The sequence below is a fragment of the Pan troglodytes genome, chromosome 20, assembly GCF_028858775.2.
Source record: "Pan troglodytes isolate AG18354 chromosome 20, NHGRI_mPanTro3-v2.0_pri, whole genome shotgun sequence".
Classification (NCBI taxonomy): domain Eukaryota; kingdom Metazoa; phylum Chordata; class Mammalia; order Primates; family Hominidae; genus Pan; species Pan troglodytes.
This window is the reverse complement of record NC_072418.2, coordinates 45,971,122-45,993,458: the sequence shown is the minus strand read 5'-3', so window position 1 is coordinate 45,993,458 and position 22,337 is coordinate 45,971,122.

Sequence of the window (22,337 nt, the reverse complement as noted above, 5' to 3'; positions counted from 1 at the left end):
AGTTTTAACAATAGTAATTTTACATGTTGGTCATTCACAGATAGTTGTTTTGATTCTTCCTGAAAGCATCTGCAATCAGCTACAGTCCAAAATTGCTTCTATTTCAAAAGATTTATGGAAAAGATGCTGACAAGTACTCTTGCATACAAGTTTCTTAGCAGTTCAAGATTATATCACTGAACTGTCTATAGACTTCCAAAACTTTAACAAACAGGTTGATGCCTTCATGAAATATGCCAACCTAGACCAAGCAAAACAAAGATAATTTCCTTGAAATCAATGATAATGTGGATAATGTTTTTATAACTTTTATTTGAAAATTTGCTGATTCTTTAAATGATTTTTTCCAGATTTATGGAATTTTCCTTCTTTTAAGCTAGCTATATCTAAAGCAATTTGGTAAAGTATACTTTTGGAAGCAATAATTGAAGCCCATTTATTTTTGCTCTTTACCTAACTGTCCCAGGATTGGGAAACTATTCATGAGTATTCATATGTTTATGCTAATACAGTTATTTGCACAAGTTTAGTAAGAGTCTTCTCTCTTTACAAAAGGACACGTTTCAAAACATTGGTTATATTACCAAGGTTTGACTGAGAAGTTATATTTGAGAATATACATAGAATGGACCCATAAGTACTGCAGGCAAAGTCTGAAGATGGCCTACATTTGGCTTCCTCGTCTCCAGAGGTTTGTAAAAGTTTAATCTCAGACTACTTATAAAAATTTCTAGCGAAGCAAACTTTAGGAAGAGCCTCTGTGGTCCATTGCTACTCTTGATGCACTAATGTAAAGAATCCTGGCAAAGCTTGATAAGACTAAACCTACTTTGTAAACAAATTTGTCCTATTGGGTTTATCTTTGGTAAAAATAGATATGCCTATAGAGAGAAAAATAATGTTGAAAATAAAAAGTGTAGTATACCTGCTATGAAATTGCTGCTCTGTTCATTGTTTTTGAGTTTTTATTTTTCACCGGTAGACTGGACTAGACCCTGAATTCTTCTAGTTCCTCCCATCCAGTTTTCTCTTATTGAATCAGTAAGAACAAAATCTGCTCTGTTCCTGAAGCCTTATAAGCTGGAGGTGGAAAGCTCAAGGTAAATTTCATGGGAAAACCCTCGTGCCTAAAGTATGAGTCACTCAGAGCTCACCAATATGTTTGACACCATAACTAGAGACACTCAAGTTGAAAACCAGGATAAGAAGTTGACAACTTCACACTGTCAAAAGCTTTTCTCAAGTTGTCAGAACACGTTTCCACATCAAAATCAGGCTCTTACCCCTCTTAATTTGTCCATGCTTATGCCTGCCTCTTTCACTTGGCAGGATGATGGTATCATTAGAATTTCACATGAAGTAGTTTCTGAGAGTAGCGTAATAGAGTGACAGATATATCATGTCACCCTCAAATTTTTACATAAGATATCATTTAGTCCACCCAACGGCATATTTAACACTATTGTTTGTTCAAATGTACAGTGGCCCTTTTAAAGTTACATTTTCAGACTCATTGTTCTCATTCCCTGTTTTAATTTAATGAGCCGTCGAATGCTACATAATAAAATTGTTCCCTACCAGCTGAAGAGGGAGGAGCCTGTGCAGATTCTGACACCGACTGTTGCACATAAACAAATATATTGAGTATAATAATGACTCAATCACAGAAGTTACCAAACATACTACTTGGTTAAAATTGCTAGACTCTTCTGGCTCATTCTTTGATCTATTCTATTTTAGTTGGTTTGCATCTTGCCTAAAGTGCATACTCCAAACTTTTGGTGTTATCCTTCTAATAGTCATACTAGTAGCCTCTCTGGCGTGATAAATTCTACAGGTTTTTTAATTCTACATTTTGGTGTGGTGAATTCTACAAAATCTTAAAAAGTTTTGTGTGCAGCCATCAACAAATACCAAAGGGTCTCTCTTTGGCTGAAATGACAAAAACTCAAAGAAATTTGTGATCAGGAAGACATCATAAACCTATAAATGATGGAAGCCCAATATGATGGTTACTGAGATGAATGCCAATGCTTTAAATTTTGGTCACACTCTCACCTAAGTGAGAGCCTAGAGACTCCAAAATAGAACCACTCCTGCTAAATGCTACAGTCTACAACTGAAATTTTAATGAAGCAAAGAGATACCAGAACAGACCTTTGTTTTTTGTTGAAAACAGGAGATTCCACTCTACCTGAGACAGCATAATAAAAGTTTCCTCTGCTTTAACTTTTACAGAAAAGCGAACTGAAGTACCCTAATGTTAACCGATTTATTTATTTATATGGCTTTGTTTACTGGTTCCCACTTGACAAAACCCACTGTTTTGTTATTGTATAGCCCAGGAAGTGCTATCACTATATTTGTAGAGTAAGAGCTGCCTTAAATAATAAACGAAAAATAAAATCTATAACTACATTAGTTGTAATTTTGTCTTTTGATGCATGCTCACACCCAGCATTGGCCAGTGGAGTTTCACAGGCTCATCATTCTCACACTGATGTCCCTGCTTTTCTTTGTCACTTACAAGGACACTTCTGATTACAATGGGCCCACCCAGATAATCTAGAACAACGTCCACATCTTACGATTTTAATTTTATCACCCCTGCACCGTGTTTTTACAAAGAAAAGTAAATGCACAGGTTCCGGAGCTAGGGTGCAAACATTTTAGGAGTCCGTTATTCTGCCAACACAGGTAACTTTCATAAATGTCACCCACAACAAAAACTTCCTTTGCCTTCCTTCTGTGTCTCACTTTTCTGTCTGTGCACAAATGTCAAGGTGAAACACACAAGCTCTATGAAGTAGCTGGATGACTCTAGACCACTCATTTGAGCTCCCTCAGCCTCTTTTCTCATCTTCAGCTGAAGGGTGACCCTTTGCGCATCAGAAAATGAAAGTGGAAGAGTAAATCAAAATGTGTAAGATATTAGTCACAGAGCAAGGTACCAGATGAGCTCTTGGGTAAAGTTTTTTTTTTTTCTTTTTGAGATGGAGACTCACTGTGTCACCCAGGCTGGAGTGCAATGCTGTGATCTCAGCTCACTGCAACCTCCGCATCCCAAGTTCAAGTGATTCTCCTGCCTTCAGCCTCCTGAGTAGCTGGGATTACAGGTCCATGCCACCATGCCTGGCTAATTTTTGTATTTTTAGTAGAGATGGGGTTTCACCATGTTGGTCAGGCTGGTCTCAAACTCCTGACCTCATGATCTGCACACCTCGGCCTCCTGAAGTGCTGGGATTACAGGCATGAGCCACCATGCCCTGCCGGTAAACATTTTTATCAGAACTTTCCTTTCACCATTCCATTTCTGTCACCCTCACCCATCTTCTCCTCTGACTTTTTTCTCTTCAGTGACTTACTCAGTCTAATATGCTCTTTAGCATCAAAAACCACACTACAAATTCTTTTGTGACTCTCTTGGAATGTTCCTGTGATGCCCAGAACCTTGGAAGCCTAAGTCTTACATCAGTGTGCCCTGAATATGAGAAATGGGGTCAAAGGAGATTATTTTGGAGCTTTAAGTTTTAAAGACTGTGCTGCAAGGTTTCAGACTTTCATGGGACCTGTATCCTATTTCCTTTGGCCTATTTCTTCCCTTTGGAATGGGAGTATTTACCCAATGCCTATACCTCCATTGTGTCTTGAAAGTAACTAACTTGTTTTTGAATTTACAGGCTCATAGGTAAAAGGAACTTGCCTTGTCTCAGATGAAACTTGCTATTTCGGACTTTTGAGTTAATGCTGGAATGAGTTAAGACTCTAGAGACTGTTGGGAAGCCATTCTTATATTATTCAATGTGAGAAAGACATGAGATTTGGGAGGGACGATAGGGAGAATAATATTTTTTTGGACCTTTATCCCCACCTAAATCTCATGTCAAATTGTAATCTCCAAAGTTGGAGGTGGAGCCTGGTTGGATGTTATTGGATCATGGAGGTGCTTTCTCATATTTTAATACCATTTTCCTTGGTGCTGTTATAGCAACAGTGAGTTTTATCTGGTTGTTTACCAGTGTGCAACCCTTGTTCTCTTCCTCCAGCTCCCATTATATAAGATGTCTTCCTCCACCATTGGCTTTCTCCGTGATTGTAAGTTTTCTCAGGCCTCCTCAAAAGCTGAGCCAATGTCAGAATCATGCTTACTCTACAACCTGCTGAATCATGAGACCATTCAACCTTTTTTCTTTATAAATTATTTGAGTTCATGTATTTGTCTGTAGCAATGTAAAAAGAGACTTAAACAGCCTTATTTTCAGTAGAAAAAAAACTAGGGAGGAAACCGTTCTAACTATGTACCAGATGCAAAGCCCAAGACAAAGAACAGAACTATGAAGAAAATGCCTGGATAATCTCATCTCTCCCAGCATGGCTAAAAGGCACAGCTGGAGGATGGGATGGGTTTTGTCCCCAGTTCTTACTATGGTCACTCATCTAGAACTCAGAATTTAAAGCTTCAAATATAAAGACATAAGCTCACAGACAAATTAAGAAAATGTATATATATGGAAACAACTGTTTGATGACCTTAAAACATCTAGTAAAGACAATATAAACCTGCCTGCCAACAGACATAGGCAAAAACGTATAAATTAAATTATGAAGACATTCTTACTTTATTTTACCAACAATTTTAAAACTATATTCACCAAAGTTTACTAAAATCACATGTATAGAAAAGCATTTGGGCTTATTCACTTAATTTGTGAGTGCTCATTTATTTTTACATTAATTTGATACTATGTGTCAACAGTATATAAATGTGTGACATATACATGTATGTGATAAAACATATAACTTATGTATGTTCATATAAAGATAGAGAGAGACAAAAAGATTTTAGAATTTTGATTTTAGGGCTTTAGGCATGAGATCTGTAAAACCCACCATTTTAAAAGATAATTGGATTCAAATTGCTTTGTTGTAAATGGTAAAGGTTAACATTTATCTGAGGAAGGCTTTACCGAGTTTTAGAGAAAATACATAGCACATTTACATCTCAAAGCAAAGAGAGAGAGAGAACTTAATCTTTTTCAAGAAAAAATTTGGTATGTTCAAGGAAGATTAAAAAGATGCCAAGGTAACACAAAAATAATAGAAATTCACCATGGGGTTTTATTTATTTATTTTTTATTAGACTTTAAGTTTTAGGGTACATGTAGGCAATGTGCAGGTTAGTTACAAATGTATACATGTGCTATGTTGGTGTGCTGCACCCATTAACCCGTCATTTAACATTAGGTATATCTCCTAATGCTATCCCTTCCCCCTCCTCCCACCCCACAACAGGCCCTGGTGTGTAATGTTCCCCTTCCTGTGTCCATGTGTTCTCACTGTTCAACTCCCACCTATGAGTGAGAACATGCAGTGTTTGATTTTTTGTCCTTGCGATAGTTTGCTGAGAATAATGGTTTCCAGCTTCATCCATGTCCCTACAAAGGACATGAACTCATCATTTTTTATGGCTGCATAGTGTTCCATGGTGTATATATGCCACATTTTCTTAATCCAGTCTATCATTGTTGGACATTTGGGTTGCCTCGAAGTCTTTGCTATTGTGAATAGTGCCACAATAAACATACATGTGCATGTGTCTTTATAGCAGCTTGATTTATAATCCTTTGGCTATATGCCCAGTAATGGGATGGCTGGGTCAAATGGTATTTCTAGTTCTAGATCCCTGAGGAATCGCCACACTGACTTCCACAATGGTTGAACTAGTTTACAGTCCCACCAACAGTGTAAAAGTGTTACTATTTCTCCACATCTTCTCCAGCACCTGTTGTTTCTTTAGCGATGTAGCTTTTAATTTGGTCTCTGTTCTTCAACTGAATCACTGTGCTCAAGATACAGCCCATTAAGGAAGAGGGCCAACCCCAGGAAATAGGACCACCCTTATTTAACCCAGATTTGGTATTAGTACAAACTCTCTTCTCTCTCTCTCTCTCTCTCTCTCTCTCCTTAAGTGAAGCGGTTAAAATGGCACATTTTATACATATATATATATATATATATATATATACACACACACACACACACACATATATACACATATAGATATATACACATCTAACAAATATAAGTAGGTATGTGTTTCTATATACACACTCAACCACAATTTTTTGAAAAGTGTTTGGTGAAAAAAAAACCCACTATGTAAAACACACCCACCCTAATCTGATAGCCCTCATATACTTCCATGCAGACCTCTCATGACATTATCTGCAGACAGGTTCAAGAAGTACAGTCCAGAAAACAGCACATGCACAACATAAATGTATTTGCAGAGACTGAGAACTAAGCTGGAGGCACGAACCTCAGAACTGCCAGGACACATACCCTCCCCCATGGATTCTGACTTTATCTGACCAAGCCCACTATCCAGATCTTGCTGTGGGGCTGGGGCAGAGAAAGTCCCAAAGCCTGTTCCCTGGACACTCTGTGTGACACACAAGACCACCCCCACCCCATCATTAGGTCTCCCCACACAGGTCTGACCATCAGGCATCATGAGGAGGACTCTAGCATGGGCTCAGAAATCACACAAAAGAATTAGCCACAGAGAGAAACACTGAGCTAGAGGAGCTGGTTGCTGACATGGAACAGGGTCCCTGCAGTTCACGAGTCCAACCTGGTCTGAATTCCCCTCAATTCATAAGCCAGGCACCCCTCAGAAACAGCTTTTTCCCATGGTCTCCTCTGTGGTAACACATTAGGGTCCCTCGCTTTCAAGATTCCAGAGATGGAAGAAACCTGGACAGCACACATCCCAGCTTCACCCTTCCTCCCTCCCTCCCTCCCAGGAATCAGGGCTCAGGGCTCAGGGCTCAGGGCTCAGAAGGAAAGGCAGAGCCCAGTGAGGCCAGAGTTAGTGAGACATCTGAAAGGTGTTCAGTGAAAAAAGTGCATCCCCCTTTCATTCTACCTGATGAACCCTGTCCTGCAAAGCTTCCTCCACCCTGAGGACTTCCCCAGACATCCTCTCTAACAAGACTGATGGTTCCATTTCCTTCCTGCTCACACTGAGGCCTGTCCTGCCTTCTGGGAAATGAAAAATGCACCAAAATCAGCCAGAGTAGCCACCCCTGCCAGGATCCATAATGAGGCAATGTCCCCGGGTCAACAGGAGAATGAGCTTCCACTGTGTCCCAGTCCAGGGCTCTTTCCCTCTGAGAGGCTGACTCATGAAACAGGCCACCAGAAAGAGATCAGTGACTCCTCCATCCATTCTTATAATCACCTGACAGGTTCTTGCCCTCTGCACAGGCAAAGCCAATTTATTGTGAAGGTGATGTGTACTAAAGAATGGTTTTGCTTAGCCCAAGGCTGCCAAACAGGAGGACAGAAATTTATTATGACTCAAATCACCTTCCCCAATGGCTCTGAGGTTAGAGTTTTTCAAAAACTTTGAAGGGGCAAAGGTCTAAGGAATAAGTACTGTTGACTGGCTGGAGATGAAATGATGCGGGTAGGGGAAATGGTATGTATTTGTTGAATCTGCCCCTGAGTGGGGACCACATGACTGCTTGAGCAATTAGTCATGAGTCTAGATGAGGTCAGCTGGTTGCCAGAATGCAAAAGTCTGAGAAACATTTCAAAAGATAAATCTCAGATTCTACACTAGTGTTGCTATCAATAGGAGCAACTAGGAAAGTCACAAATCTTGTGACCTCTGGACACATGACTCCTGAGCAGTAAGGGATTATAGAAACTATGCCCGCATTTTAGCAGAATTTGGGCCCCTCCATAATTCATGGTCTTTTCTTAGATTTACCAAGGTAGCCCCTGACAAGGAGGAGCTAATTTTAGGGAGGGACTATTATCATCCTTGCTTCAAAGTTAAACTATATATTCCTCCCATGCTTACCCTGGCCTATGTCCAGGAATCAGAGAAAAGAGCCAGTTTGAGGCTAGAGGTGAGATGCGGGCAGCCAAGCTAGCTTCCTCTCACCATCATATGCTTTGCAATGGTGGTTTCACTTTCTACATGGACTCACCAGGGGGTCAGAGGCAGAAGGACAGATCTGCATTTCCAAAGCCCATGGGCTCATTTCACCCATTTCACTCATGACTCCATCCTCAACCTGCTGTGGGGCTCATATCCTCCAGTCATGCCCTAGAGACTTCAAATTTCCATCAGGCATGTAAGTAGCTTAAAAATTTTCACGCAGTTCTAACAACAAGTAAAAAGCTGAACAAATGGAAAAATCAACAACTCGTTTAGATTTCTCAGGAAGCAAGGTCTCAGTGCTAACTGGCCCACATATTGGAGAGACCCACAGGCAAATACAGAGCAGCGCACAGTACCTAGGCAGAAACACAGGCACATAAACCCCAGCGGGAACCAGTGCTGGGGTCAGAAAACCTGAACTCCAATTGAGGAAATTCTGGAGGCTCAGTGTGGACACAGCGCAGAGATAAACACAACAGTGGATGGATTAGTCTTGGGAGTAGGGGGACAGTTTTCTGACTCTTAGCTCCTGGAGCTCTACCAGGTTCTCACAGTCAATATTCAAAAACAATCCACATCCTTCTTGTAGGAAGAAGGGAAAAAAACACTTGGAAAGTTGCCAGTGAATTATGTTCTTCTTGGTAAGACCTACATTTAAGAGAAACTATTTTACTGCATCCGAATTAGCTGGAGTTTGATGGGAGCTTAACTGGCCATGGGGAGGGGAAATATCCAACTCTAGCCTCAAGTCACCATATCCCACCTAATGGAAAGAAAAACCTGAGAGGCACTTGTGACATTCACAGCCCAGAACACAGACCTCATCCAGAACCACAGAACCCTTCCCTCCCCACACTCACCACCATGTCACTGAATGCCTGCTCACTCAAGTCCCTTTTACCCAGTACATCATGTGTGGTTTTCAAAAAAATACAAGACAGACTATGGCCAAAAAAAAAAAAAAAAATGCAGTTTGAAAGACAGAGCAAGGATCAGAACCAGACACAGATGTGGTAGGGATGCTGAAATTATCAGACTGGAAATTTAAAACAACTCTGGTTAAGGATTATGATGGAAAAAGGAGACACCTTTCAGGAATGGATGGGTGATTTAAACAGAGATGGCTATTCTAAGAAAGAACCAAAAGAAATGCTAGAGATTAAAAACACTTTAAGAGAAATAAAGAATGCCCTCCATGGGCTTAATGGTAGGCTGCACACAGCTGAGGAAAGAATCTCTAGCTTAAGTGTGTGTCAATAGAAACTTCCAAAACTGAATCAGCAAAGTTTAACAAGAGTGAGAAAAAGTGGAACAACATATTCAGCTTCATATTCAATATTTTATATTGACAATAGAATATTTTATATTCTGTAGTTGTATTTTATATTTTGTAGCCTAAAAAGCTGTAACATACACATAATGGGAATACTGGTGGTTCCTAGGACCAGGTGGAGGTGGCCAGGTGGGTGCTGTCTGATTTACTGCCTGTTTCTTGCACACCTGTGTATTCATAATAACAACAGTGTCATAAGGTGAGGTCCTTCGGGTGGGGAGATGCATGAGCCACTGCTGCCTCACTTGGATTCGTCTCAATTTAAAGAAAGTTAATCAAACTCTAATTGTTTGACCCTGCTCAATTCACACTTCACCAATATTGCTGCTCGAGTCACACTTCAGAAGTCTGTGCATCTCCCACACAGAGCAGGTGGCCCCGTGGTCTCTGAGCCCTCAGATAATCATGCATCCATCTGTCTTTTGACACACAGACCTGCTGTGGGCTTCTAAGGACTTAGATTGGCTGAGAGGTGGGAGATGTCAACTCTGATTGGAAAATGCTCATGGAGAAATCAACGGTGCCACACAGGGGAATCTTCTGTTATCTGCACAGCAAATCTGCTCAAGCCCTATGTTGCCAGCAACCCCGTGGAGGATGAGGAGGCTGTGGTCTTAACCTGTGAACCTGAGACTCATGGCACAGTTTACATGTGGTGGGTAAATGGTCATAGACTCATAGTCATTTCCAGGCTGCAGATGTCCAATGACAACAGGGTCCGTGCTCTACTCGGAGTGACACAGGACTCTATGAATGTCAAAGCAAGAATGTAGTGAGTACCAGCCAAATTGACCCAGTCACCTGGATGTTCTCTGTGAGTATCCTCTTTTCCTTCATGGACAAGGCTGCCAGCCCAAATCCACATAACTCGAGGCCAGGCCTCTCAGTCCCTCTCAGGTCCACGTATGAAGACACTTACCCCTGGATCCCCAAGCTGGCCGTGATTTCCTGCCCCAGGCAAACCTGGGTAGGCCCAGGAAGGGAGGAGCTTCTCTGGTCTTAGGAGACTCAGGTTCCACAGCTTGTGATGGGAGAAACAGGTGAATGTCTTAGACTCCTCCAGTTCAGTGAACACAGAGGAAGTTTGGCTGGGACTTCGGGGTTGTGACTTGGCAAAAAGGAACACTGTGTCCCTTTCACAGACCAGGAGCTTCCCATTCCCTCTGATAACATTACCTGTGGCATTATTCTCTTTGCTCCAGATGGCCCAGATGAACCCACAACTTATTCTTCAGACACCTATTACTATCCAGGGTCAAACCTCAACCTCTCCTGCCTCACGGGCTCTAACCCATCAGCAGAGTATTCTTGGCTGCTGAATGGGAATAACCAGCAAACAGGACAAGAGCTCTTTATCCCCCACGTCACTACAGAGAATAGTGGGGACTATCTGTGTTATGTCCATAACCCAGTCACTAATGGCAAAATCTTCGCAACCAAGAAAATCACAGTCCTTGGTAAGTGAATCGCTGGAGCATTGGCAATATGCTTTCAGGTGAAGCCTATCTGGCTTTCCAAGAAAGAGACAGGAAAACATTTTTATTCTCAGCCTTTGTCCCATGCACAAAAGTAAATCCCCAATTTTTCTCCTGAACCCTCCCAATTCATATCTACAGATTCTCTTCCCTTTGTTTTCCAAATTTCTGGTGGATGACCTTGGGTCCAGCCTGAGAAATGTAGGGAAATGGCTTTATCAGCCCCAAGCACTATGCAGTGTAAGGGCCTTCACAGAGGGAGAAAGAGGAGGGTCCTCATGGTCAAGCTGTTTCTGTCACCAAAACATCCCTTCTGTCTCCTTTGTGTGTGTCTGTGTCTGTGTGTGTGTACTCCATGAGCTGCGATGAACATCAGAGTCTTCAAAACAAGCCCACACTTTTCCCAAATGAGAGGAGGAAGCCCCTTGGTGAGGGAGAAGCAGCCCAGACTCTGCTCCCTGCATTGCTGTGGGCTTGCCAAGTGACCGACCCTGCCCTGACTCCACCCGGGCTGGGGCTAGGACATGTGGATAAGGTGCCTGGGTGGCCTGTTCTGAATCTGGCTAAATCAAGTGGCCAGTAGAATCCAAGCCTCCCATGGGTAAGGCTTTAAAAAATGGGAATAGGGCTGTGTCCTGGCTCTGAAGTCACTGCCTGTCTGAGTCTGTGGACACAGTTCTTGGAACACAGCACAGCAGACTGTGAGTGATGCACACTTGGAGAAATAGGGAGATTAACTCACAGAAGCTCTCTATGGCAGGGAAGGAACAGTGACAAAAAGTGTACTTATAGAGAGGGTAAGAGTACCAGACACTATGTATCTAAGACTTACTATTAACTGTTTCTAAGAGTGCAATTTAGTGTTGTGTTACTATCAACACTATCTATTTCCAGAGCTTTTTTTATCCTACTATACTAAACCTCTGAACCCAATAAATGATAACTCTCATTCCTTCTCCCCTTAACCCCTGGTAATCACCATTCTAATTTCCGTCTCTATGTAACTGACTATTCTAACTATCTTACATAAATGGAAGTATATAATAATTATCCTTTTGTGTCTGGCTTATTTCACTTCGCATAATGTCTTCACGGTTCATCCATTTTGCACCATGTGTCAAAATTTTATCCCTTGCTAAGATTGAAGAACATTCCAAAGTATGGATATACCTTTTTGTTCATCCACTTATCTTTCAATAGACTTTTCAGTTGTTTCCACCCATTGGCTATTTTGAGTGATGCTGCTGTGAACATCAGTGTACAAATATCTGTTCAAATATTTTTCAGTACTTTTGGCTGTATGTCCAGAAGTAGAATTGCTGGTTTAAGTGGTAATGCTTTAATTTTTTTAAGAAACTGACATGCCGTTTTCTTTTCTGTTGATGATGTTGAGACAGGATCTTGCTCTGTCACCCAGACTGGAGTGCAATGGTGCAATCTTGGCTCACTGCAACCTCCACCCCCAAGGTTCAAGTGATTCTCATGCCTCAGCCTCCTGAGTAGCTGGGATTACAGGCACATGCCACCATACCCAGCTAATTTTTGCATTTTTAGTAGAGATGGGGTTTCACCATGCCTGCCAGGCTGTTCTCAAACTCCTGACCTCAAGAGATCCACCCATCTCGGCTCCCAAAGTGCTGGGATTACAGGCATGAGCCGGCCGTGCCATGCCCCTTTTTCTACAGTGGCTATAACATTTTCCATTCCCATCAGCAATACACAAAGAGCTTCAATGTTTCCACGTACTTGAAAACACTTGTTTTGTGATGTTGTTGTTCATGTTGTTTTTATCAAAGCCATCCTAATGTGTGTGAGGTCATGTATCACTCTGGTTTTGCTTTGCAGATCTCTAAATATTAGTAATATTAGGAATCCTTGCATGTCCTCATTGGCCATTTGTATATTTTCTTTAATAAAATCTCTATTTTAGTCCTTTGTCCATTTTTTAATTGGGCTTTTGTGTTTTTGCTGTTTTTGATTTGTAGTGTTCTTTATGTATTCTGGAAATTAATCCCTTATCAGATATATGATTTGCAGATATTTTCCCTATGTCATAGTTTGCCTTTTTACATTCTTGATAATGGCCTTTGACATATAAATATTTATAATTTTCATGAAGCCCAATTAATCCCTTTTTTGTTGCCTATGCTTTTGTAGTTATAACTAATAAATCATTCTGAAATTCAATATCATGAAGCTTTTTCCTTATGTTTTCTTCTAAGAGTCTGGTAGTCTTCACTCTTCCATTTAGGTCTTTGATCCATTGTGGGTTCATTTTTTTGGATATGGTGTGAGGTAAAAGTTCAACTCATACTTGTCCATGGATAGCCAGCTTTCCCAGTATCACTTGTGAAAAAGACTGTCCTTTCCCCATGGAATGGTCTTGACACTCTTGACAAAAATCATTTGGCCATATATGCAAGCTTTCTTTCTGGGTTCTCTATTCTATGCCAGTAGTTTCTATGTCCTCCTTTATGCCAGTACCACACTGTATTGATTACTGTAGCTTTGCAGTAGATGCTGAAATCTGAAAGTGTGAGTCCTCCAGCTACCTTTTTCCTTTTGAAGATTGAAGTTTTTAATTCCATCTTGGACATGCTGCACTCAGATATTTTTGAAGGTTTTGGGATGTGAGAAAGGCTGATTGCTATTTTCTATGACTTTAGAACTTTTCACCTTTTCATAGTTGCATCCTTCTATTAGTGTCTCAGTTGTGGCAGCCATGAATGGCCTCCATGGCAGGGACTTGACTGACAGAGGGCCCTGGTCAGGGCATTCCAAATTCACCTTATATATGTTAAGTGTATCTTGTATATACTTATTTATATATGATAAAATTGGCATTTATATTACATATGTGGATTTAATATATATATGGCCTAGTGTTTATGTGTTACCTTTTTCATAGATATGGAAATATGTATATATTTTAAATTGTTATATATTCTGTATTTTTAGATTATTATATATCGTATATAAATATATAGAGAGAAATATGTGTATGCTTTTTACATATATATATAAAAAAAGAGAACACATAAAACACTAGGAGGCTGTGGACACAGCGCATGGGACACAGCACAGACGACAGTGAGTGACACACACTTTGAGAAATAGGGAGATTTGGCCATGGGAGCTGTGCATGGGAAGGAAGGAAGGGGCAGTGACAAAAATTGTGTATTTATAGAGAGGGTAAGACTACCAGACACTACATACATATATAACATATGTCAATTTTATTATATGTAAATGTCCTGGTTTTTCATGTGTTACCTCTTTTTCCATATACATATATAGAAAATATGTATATGTTTTACATTATTATACATTTTATATTACATATTTTATTATATATATTATGTATAAATAAGTATATGGAAATATACATTTTTTTTCTATACACATGAAAAAAGAGGTAACACATAAAACACTAGGACATGGTTACTGGCTACATGTGGGAGAGAGAGAAAAAAGCTAAGTGCAAAAAAATCAAGCCTGGTATGTTAGTTTATGCCCACTGAGATGCATCCAAGATGAGATTAGACATGCAGGATAATGTATTAGGAAAAATGCCTGGGAGGGAAAGTGGGGCAGGCATGAAAAAAGCCTGGGGAGCTTTGGGACCACTATGCAAATCTGATTCCTGTGAAGGCGAAAGAGAAAGAAGATTTAGCTACAGTTCAAACAGAGCATGAGAAGACTGATGGGGAGTCTTCCCACCAGTCACCCAGGAGAATAAAACAGAGGCTCATAGAACTGGGCTTGCTTTCATTTCCCTGCTGGGAGCTTCAGGAAATTGAGGACTCTATGTAAAGTAGGTTGTCAGTTTGGGATGCACTGATCTGGGCCTTCTGTCAATCAAGTCAATTGATTATTAATTAATCAATTATTAGCTGGGAGTGCTGGAATTACCTAGGGAAATTTTTCAACATACATAAGCCTATACTTTCTCGGCCCTAATCATTAATGTGCTCCACCAAGAACTCAGTAATCCTCTTGAGAAACACAAGCTGCCATGGAGACCTGACAGAGTCTTATTCATGCCTACCACAACTCACACACTGAGAAAAAGATGCAACAATGGAAGGGTAGAAAGTTCTAATGACACAGAAAATAGCAGTCAGCCTTTCTCACATCATAAAGCCTTCAAAAATATCTGAGTGCAGCATGGTCAGGATGAAATTGACAGAAGACTGATCACTAACCTAGAAACACATTAAGAGAGAAAAAATCCGCAAGAATATAGTTGGCTAATCATCTACCAGCAACCCTCCCACAAAATTAATGTAATCCCCAAAGGAACAAGTAGAAACTACTTCATACTTAGTGATGGTTCCTAAGGTACCACACTGTAAAATAACATCACCTTTATTCCTTCTCTTCTTTTCTTTCCATGACAGATACTTCAGTACAAGGAAGTTCTCCTGGCCTTTCGGGTAGAGCCACTGTCAGCATCATGATTGGAGTACTGGCCAGTGTGGCGCTGATCTACCAGCCCTGGTGTAGTTTATTTCAGGAAGACTGGCAGGTATGATGGCCTGTCCTTTTGTCCTGTTTCCTGCAGGGCTGACTGCCTTGCTTGGGAGAGGGAAAGGACTTCTTTGCCCATATCTGGGACTGGATCTCCTCCTCCTCCCACTAAACTCCTGCTTCTCAGCATTTATTCCTGCAGGTCTCTTCTCCCCTGTTCTTCATGCTCCCTGTACCCCACTGTCTCCTACAAATGATTATCCTCAGCCTCTGCTCATTTGTTTCCCAGATTCAATACCTTATAAAACCCTCTTGATCCTTTTTTTTAACATCTCTCACTTGTGTCATTCTCTCCATTCCCACAACCTCAACAACTGCTAGAGGTACTGCTTGACTTATCTCCAGTCTTTGAAACCTTCCTTGTGTATGACTGCCTTATTACCTTCCTAAATTCTAGTTAACTCACCTATTCAAAAATCTTCAGGGATCTACTCTTGCCTATTTGATAAGTTCACATTTCTTCTCTTTACTAATTTTTATTGCTTCCATTACCTCTATTCCCTAGAGTAATTCCCCATTCTAACTAAATCTCTCTTTCTACACATCCCTTCCCCTCCAGCTGATATACACATAGAATGCTTAGTTCCAATGCTATGGCTAAAAACAGGGTGATCTCCCATCTACCATCTGCATTATGGGCTTACCCATACCCTTCATCACAAGCAACCTCTGACCTCCCAGAGAACAATGACTCCAGCATTAATGTGAAAACCTGAGACTCAGAACACAACCTACATGTGACTGAAAACATTTTCCTGATGACCCACTCATACATTCATGAAAGATACAGAAACGAAGAAGCAAGCTTTCTACCCCAAGGAACATAAAGCCTAAGATAGATGATAAGACCAGAAAAATAATTATAATACCAAAATAGAAAAAAGTGAATGCCAAAAGAAATCAGAGAAATCTGAGGGGAAATACAGCTACACATTGGAATCACCGGAAAACGTTTTTCTAAATGGATGCCCAAGCCCCACCCATAGGATCCAATTTAATGGTCTAAAGTGAGACTCAGACATTGGTAATTTTTAAGTCTTCCCAGATGTTACTAATGTGTAACCAGGATAAAGAACAGCTGTTCTAATAGGTAAAACTTAGACCTAAATTCATGATTATTAGCTGGGAGTATTGGAATTATCTAGGGAAATTTTTCAGCATACATAAGCCTATACTTTCTTGGCCCTATCCATTAATGGCCTCCCCCAAGAACTCAGTAATCCTGTTGAGAGACACAAGCTACATGGAAAAGCCACTTTATTTGATATGTAAAATTATATGAAAAGCATTTTCAAATCATAAGTAGTAAAGGAAGCAAAACCTTCTCTATGTTATATTTATGGATATGTTACTGACATGATTGTTCCAGAAATTGTATGAGATTCCTAGAAATTAATTATGTTATCAGCTATAATGTCATGTACCACAGAAGTAACAAACTTTTTATGTGAGCTGTGTTATCATAATGAATTCTCATCAGAGTTTTAACCATAGTCATTTAAAATCTTTGTCATTCACACACGTTGTTTTTATTCTTCCTCAAAGCATTTCCAATCGGCTACAGTCCCAAATTGCTTCCTTTTCAAGGAGATTTATGGAAAAGATGCTGACAAGTACTCTTTAATACAAGTTTCTGATAACTTTCAGATTATACCACTGGACTGTCTAAGAACTTACAAACCTTTAACAAACAGGCTGATATCTTCAGAAAATTCTAAGCCTACCAAGCAGGAAAAACATTGATTTCATTGCAATAATTGATCATAATGAGGATAATGTTTTTAAGATTTTTATTTGAAAATTTGCTGATTCTTTAAATGTTTTACTTTCTAGATTCATGGAATTTTTTAAATCTATCTATAGCTTATAGCAGTTCAATAAACTATACTTCTGGGAACAATAATTGAAACACTTACTTTTGCTGTCTAGCTGACTGCCCCAGAATTGGGCAACTATTCATGATTGTTGATATGTTTATGGTAATACACATATTTGCACAAGTACAGTAATAATCCGCTCTATTTTTAACAGGACATATTTGAAATCATTGGTTATATTACCAAGGCTTTGACTGGGATGTTATATTTAAGAATATAGTTAGAATGAACCAATATGAACTGCAGGCAAAGTCTGAAGTCAGCCTTGGTTTGGCTTCCTATTCTCAAGAGGTTTGTAAAAGTCTAATCTCAGATTCCTTATAAAAACCTAGAGCAAAGAAAATTTTAAAAGAGAGCCTACCTGGCCCATTGCTACTCTTGCTGCACTTATGTAAAGAATCAGACTATGTTTGAAGAAACTCAACTTATTTTGCAAACAAACTTATTCTACTGAAATTATCATTGGTAAAACTAGAGATGCCCATAGGGAGAAAAATTATGTGGAAAATAAAAACTGTAGTATACCGGTTATGAGATTGCAGCTCTGTTCATTGTTTCTGTGTTTTTATTATTCACCTGTAGACTGGACATTACCCTGAATTCTACTAGTTCCTCCAATTCCATTTTCTCCCATGGAATCACTAAGACCAAGACCCACTCTGTTCCAGAAGCCCTATAAGCTGGAGGTGGACAACTCAATGTAAATTTCATGGGAAAATTCTTGTACCTGAAGTGTGAGCCACTCAGAACTCACCAAAATGTTGGACAGCATAACAACAGCTGCTCAAACTGTAAACCAGGACAACAAGTTGATGACTTCACACTGTGGACAGTTCTCCCCAAGATGTCAGAATAAGACTCCCCATCATGATGAGGCTCTCACCCCTTTCAACTGTCCTTGCTCATGCCTGCCTCTTTCATTTGGCAGGATAATGCAGTCATTAGAATTTCACATGTAGTAGCTTCTGAGGATAACAACAGAGTGTCAGATATGTCATCTCAACCTCAAACTTTTACATAACATCTCAGGGGTAATGTGGCTCTCTCCACCTTGCATACAGGGCTCCCAATAGAAATGAACACAGAGATATTGCCTGTGTGTTTGCAGACAAGATGGTTTCTATAAAGAGTAGGAAAGTTGAAATTATAGTAGAGTCCCCTTTAAATCCACACTGTGTGGATGGCTCTCATGATTTCCTAAGAGATACATTGTAAAACGTGACAGTAATACTGATTCTAGCAGAATAAAACATGTACCACATTTGCTAATACTGTTCTCTTAAAATAATTTTAAAAGAATGGGGTGGGCCCTCCCATGTGTCCAGGCCAGGTCTCTGAACACAATCCTCCATCTGCAGTAACAATGCCTAAGAAGATGACATGGACTTGGTCCTGATATGCAGCCATTCCTGTATACCCTTCCCCTGCTGCAAGGCCGTACCAGCCTAGGGCCCAAATCTTCAGCTGCAGAGCTGAGACAGAACATGGGATACCCAGCATCCCTTACCTTCTTCCAGTCCACTGCAGTGGCTACTGGCATGGCCCATTTACCCCTGAGGACACCCATCTGCTGACCCACAGTTTCTAAGATTCAGACTTTCCTGGCTTTTCTGAGCCCCAGCTGCTTTCACTCTGCTAAACCCTTCTTCTCTCCACAGGTGTCATTGCCTTAGCAGACACCTCTTTCAGCTGCAGCTAACACGTAAGCCAAGACCCAGACCCCAGAGGATAAACAAGGATTTCAAAACCTACTGTGTCCAATGGAGATGCCCACTTGTGGGCAGCAAGCCACCCAGGTGCTGAGGCAAGAGACTCAAGGCATGAGCTGTTCCAGTATCATAAAATATAAAAGAAGAATGGTTATACCAGATACAGATCTTAGATATGATTATATATGAATATCATTAATCATTAGTTGGTAGCAATTGCTCTTTATTCCAATATTATAATAATCCTTGGTCTATAATCATAACCTAGGAAAAGCCAGGCCATACAGAGATAGGAGCTGAGAAGGCACAGTGAGAAGTGACCAGAAGACAAGAGTGCGAGCCTTCTGTTATGCCCAGACAGGGCCACTAGAGGGCTCCTTGGTCTAGCGGTAACGCCAGAATCTGGGAAGATGCCTGTTGCCAAGCAGACCTTGGTCTAGTGGTAGCCTCAGTGTCAAGGAAACACACCCACTACTTAGCAGACTGGGAGACTGGGAAAGGGAGTCTCCCTTTCCCCGGGGGAGTTTAGAGAAGACTCTACCCCTCCACCTCTTGTGGAGGGCCTGACATTACTCAGGTCCACCCACAGTTATCTGGAGGCCTGACCGTCTCCCTGTGATGCTGTGCTTCAGTGGTCACGCTCCTAGTCCGCCTTCATGTTCCATCCTGTACACTTGGCTCTGCCGTTTAGTTAGCAGTAGCAAATTAGTGAAAGTACTAAAAGTCTGTAATAAGCAGAAATAATGCTGTAAGCTCTCTCTCTCTTTCTCCTCTCTCTCTCTTTCTCCTCTCTTTCTCTGCCTTGGCTGCCAGGCAGGGAAGGGCCCCCTGTCCAGTGGACATGTGACCCACGTGACCTTACCTATAATTGGAGATGGCTCACACTCCTTATCCTGCCCCTTTGTCTTGTATCCAATAAATATCAGCACAGCCTGGCATTTGGGGCCACTACCGGTCTCCGCGTCTTGGTGGTAGTGGTCCCCCGGGCCCAGTTGTCTTTTCTTTTATCTCTTTGTCTTGTGTCTTTGTTTCTACAATCTCTCATCTCTGCACATGGGGAGAAAAACCCACCGACCCTGTGGGGCTGCTCCCTACACCCACTGCACAGAGACATAAAGAAGTTGAGATGTATACAACTCCCCCAACAACATTGTATCCCAAAACAATGTCCTCTCTGCCCCTCATCGTGGAACTCACTGTCTCTCACCATGTGGGCAAGTGCTTCCAGGGTCTCACAATTCTTCCACAAGAGGCAATGCACACTTTAACATAGCACTTCAGCAAATAAAGTGGTGACAGTTTGCCTACTTAGATTAAGTTTTTTAAAAGGCTCTCCCAAAATTCCCCATGAAGAAGACAGAAAAGGCTTTCCCAATGGTGAAACATTCGCCTCCCCACCTTTCAAAAAAGGATCCCTGAATAGCCAAAAGAGTCTTGCCAAAATAAATTGTAGGACTTGAACTTTCTTATTTGAAATCTCACAAAGGAGTACAATTATTAAAACAAGCTGCTGGCAAAAGAATGAACATAAAGACAAATGGGATAGAATTGAGAGTCTAGAAACAAACCCTCACACTTATGGTCAATCAGTCTTTGAAGAGAGTGTCAAGACAACTTAATGGAGGAACAATTCTCCTTTCTAATGATAGTGCAGAAACCACTAGATAACCACATGCAAAACAGTGAATTTAGATAACTCTACCTCACACTGTATCAAACAATTCTCTAAAAAATTGATCAGTGAGTTAAATATAAGACCTATAACCATAAAAACATCTCAAAATAGACATAGAGGTAAATATTGATGACCTCAAATGTGCAACGGATTCTTAGATATGATACAAAAGCATGAGAAAGAAGAAAAACAAGATATATTGGGCTTTATCAAGATGTGAGCGTTTTGTACATCAAAGGAAATTATCAAGAAAGTAATTAATAGACACAGAATGAGAGAAAATATTTGCAAACCACATATAGGCAGTTTTCATGTTCAGATAATATAAAGAACTAGCTACAACTCAATAAAGAAAGGACAAACCATCCAATTTATAAATGGGCAAAAGACTCAAATAGACATTTCTTCAAAGAAGATATACAAAGAGTCAAGAAGGACATGAAAAGATACTCAACATCATTAGTCATTAGGAAAATACAAAGTCAAAGCTGCAATGAGACACCACATCACACCTACAAAACTGGTTACCATTCCTTTAAAATGTTAAATAACAAGTAGCAGTATTATGTAGAATTTGGAATCCTCATATATTGCTGGTGAGAATATAAAAAGGTACAGCCTCTAGGAGAAACAGTTTTGCTGTTCCTCAAAAAGCTAATCATAGAATTCTCATTTGAAACAACATCCATTCCTAGATACATACCCAAAGAATTAAATCCAGGACTCAAACAGGTACTTGCATGATAGTGTTGATTGCAGCATTATTCACAAAAGATTAAATATGAAAACAATCCAAGTGCTCATCAATGCATGAATAAATAAATATGGTGACACATACAACAGAATGTTAATCTGCCATAAAGAGGAATGAAGCTCTGACACCCGCTGGAACATGCATGGACTATGGAAACATTATGCTAAGTGAAATATGTCAGAAACAAAATAACATCATTGTATAATTCCATTTATATTAGACATCAAGAATAGGCAAATTCATAGAGACAGAGTAGAGATGATCAAAGTCTAGGGTGGAACATACAGGGAGGTATTGTTTGAAAGATACAAAGTTTCAGTTTAAAATGATAAAAATTTTCTAGGAAAAATACTGGTGATGGTAATTTAACACTGTGTATGTGGTTAATTTCACTTGATTGTGCATCTTAAAGTGGTTAGAATAGCACATTATTCACAGAACGGTGAAAAATAGATTTCTGTTATTTAATTCACCCAGTCTAAGGCGTTTGTTATGGCAGCTGAAGCCCATGAATACATCATCTGACCCAGTGTTTCAATGAAAGGCATCAGATTTTCAATCAAGTTAGCTGGAAGCTCCTGTCCCCAGGAGTACCAGAGGCCCCAAAACAAGAGCTCCAGCAGAGGCTCAACCAGCACAGGTCCCATAGGGCAGCCTCAATGTCAGCCTCTGGATGGCATGTGAGGCTACAATGATACAACCACAAAGTGAAAATGTCAGTATTTTTACTACTTACAGACACTAGGGAGCACTCGGCACACCTGGAGACCACAGACACAGAGTTCAGTGAGCCCAGGCAGGGAGGAGAGAAGAGACTGGTAAGCCAATGGCTTTATTAAGTCCAGGGTGTTATCTGACAGATTTCCAGCAGGGAGCTTTAATGGATGTGTTCAAAGCAAGCAGCAAACACTGGGACCAGGAGCTCACGCTGTGACTGAGAGGTGGTCACTTTAAATGTGAGGGCGAATGTCAGAATTATCAGTTTAAAGAAAGCAGCTGGAGAGAGAGAAGCCCGGCACACCAAGCAGGA